A 2,951-nucleotide genomic window follows, 5' to 3' on the forward strand; every position below is an offset into this window, starting at 1 on the left:
CTTATTGCTTCACGACCTTCTTCTCAAGTCGGTCTAGATACTTCTTGGGGCAACGTCGAATGCTATGTCCTTCATCCTTGCAGTAGTAGTAAACACTATTTGCTTTGAGGTCTTTGCGAGTCAACTTTATTTCTAATTTGATTCTCTTGTTTGGGTATAGGAAGTAAGGAGGGGATGAAAAGATTAAGCAAAGAGATGGTACAAAGGGCAGAGCAAACACAACTATCGAAAGTTTTACCTAGTAAATTGATGCTATTGTGGACAGAAGTCACACAATACACCAACAATAATTACAAAGAAGAAAATCAAACATGGGTATAACGACAATTAACAGGAATTCAAGCACACTAGCACTACATAACTTAGTGCTACTCCTTCAACCAAAAGGGGGACTTTTCCTAGGACAATGGTTTACAACCGTTGTTTTTTTGAAAGGCGAGACAAGGTTAGGAATAAGGAAAGGAGATTATAAAATCAAGGAGTTGTATCAGAAATAACGAGTTAGACAAGAATAAGATATTATTGTAAATGGCCACGAGTAAATTAAGATAATCATGAACTGATAAAGCAGGGATAAATGATACAACCAAGGATATGAAATGAGTTAGGGAGAGATTTATCAAGGAGACAAATAGAGAGACATTATCAATGAGAGAAGTAGAGAGACAAAGAGTTCAATATATCAAGATAAGTATTGCCCATGATGACAATTCAATGACAAGAAAACAAGAGTAGAAGAACTCAAGGGTTGTATAACAATATTATGGATTAGAAAACCACTATAATACAATATAACATCGTCCTTGCTGATCTAGTCGAAAAACCTAATACTATAGAGCTACCCTATCAACCTAGTCAAGAAGTCTGGTAATAGATCCAAGGGGTCCATAACAAAACTTGTTGTGGAGTGGGGATAAAATAGAGAATGGGTATCTTCAATAGCTTCGAAAGGGTTCCTTTTGGCCGGTCTCGTTTCAGGTTTTGCAATCCAAGCTTAAGTGTCTTGTAGTGCTTCTAACCAGAACCTTCTGTTAGACCAAAAAATAGACTAGAAGAGTTGAAAATAAAAGAGACTAGTTTTGATATAAAGTAAGTTTTTATGGGGAAAATAAGTCGACTTTTGAAAGACTGACTTGGCTTTCCATTTCTAACTAATCTAGCGACCTAAGGTCACATTGATTTGATACCACTTCTGTCACAACAGATTTTAAGGGCAAAACCGAATGCATAACATATGTGTGCCATGATGTATTTTCACACATATGTTGATGTCACAAGTGTAATATATCAAAATAACAATGCATAAAAGCGTAAATAAAGATTATATTAACATATTACACTTTGAATCGACATAATGTCTTAATCTTTATTCATCAAAGTACAATATAACATGGACATCCTTCTACAGGAAGATGACCGAGGGAATCACTAGACTAGCATCCATCAAGTTCACTATCATAATCTTCATCTGCAAACTTCTCATCAAAATTAAGCAAGGGGCGAGCTCACTTACGGTGGGGGCTCAACAAGTTGGGTGAATGAAAGTCGCTTAGAGGGGGGGTGAATAGGCGAAACCTGAAAATTATAAACTTTGAACATGCACTTCACCCAGGGTTAGAGTTAGAAATAAATAATAGTGAATTCGGAGTGTTGAAGATAGTTCTTCTTGCTATGAGTTGCTCAATCAATGCGGATAACTTTGGGAGCCAACTCAAACCAATATGAGCAAGAGAACTTTAGAGAGAGAGGAGAGAGGAGAAACAAATCGAAAGGTGAAGATCAATACAAATGGACATGGCGATTTGTTTCTCGAGGTTCGGTTCCAAAGAACCTACTCCCCGTTGAGGAGGCCACAAAGGCCGTGTCTATTTCAACCCTTTCGCTCTCTCAATCGGTCACTTAGACCGGTCGAGTGCTTCTTCTCAATCTTATAGGCCACTAAGACCCCACAAGGATCACCACACAATTAGGTGTCTCTTGCTTGCTTTACAAATCACTTAGAAGGTTTAGAGAGCGGTGATGAAAGCACGATTAAAAGCCAAGCAACAAGAGCAATATGAAAAGACACAAAATCACACTCTCTCAAGTCACTAATTACTAATGATCACTAGTCACAATTATGGAACTTGGAGAGATTTGGAAGCTTGAATGTGTCTTTGGTTGAAGTGAATGCTCTTGTATTGAATGAGAGTGAATGAGACGCTTGGATGAAGTGAATGTTGGGGTTGTATTTATAGCCTCCAACCACTTCCTAGCCGTTGCTCCTTTTCTATCGACCGCGGACGGTCCGCGCCCCCCTGTCCGAATGGTCCGCCCCTGCACATCAACGGCTGAAATCGCAACAGTCAGTAGTAACGGCTATATCAACGACTATAGTGCATTTAATGCGTCATCAGATGTCAAACAAAGTAGTCGCGGACAATCCGGTCGTGCACCCCGGACGGTCCGCGAGGACGCTGAAAATGCATTTTACCGAACCCATCACCTTCGGGTTTTCTAGTTTTTCAATGACCGGACGGTTCGCGCCTGAGGCCGGACGGTCCGCGCTTGGTCTCGGACGGTGATCGCTTCTCCTTCAGACAGCCCGTAGTGTTAACTTATGTTTTTGCAGTGTTCCTGTCCGAGGCTCACCTTGGTGTCGTGGACGGTCCACCACAAGGGCCCGAATGGTCCGCACATAGGTGTTTTTCTAAAAAAGCTTCTCCTGTCTGGAATAATCTACGGTATCCCGGATAGTCGACTTAGAATAGTTGTAGATGAAATTATGCACGTGAGAAATGATCAACTAGGCAAACTAGTTAGACCATAAGGTTTGTGATGGTCGTCAAACACCAAAATCGATTATAGGAAATGTTGAGGCCATTTCCCTTTCAGTGAAAATGCAAGGTTAACAAGGTAAGTCTAAGGTTCAATGCGGTTAGCATTTTAGTTGGTCAACATTTTATTAACAA

The sequence above is a fragment of the Zea mays genome, chromosome 8, assembly GCF_902167145.1.
Source record: "Zea mays cultivar B73 chromosome 8, Zm-B73-REFERENCE-NAM-5.0, whole genome shotgun sequence".
In the NCBI taxonomy this organism is placed as follows: Eukaryota; Viridiplantae; Streptophyta; class Magnoliopsida; order Poales; family Poaceae; genus Zea; species Zea mays.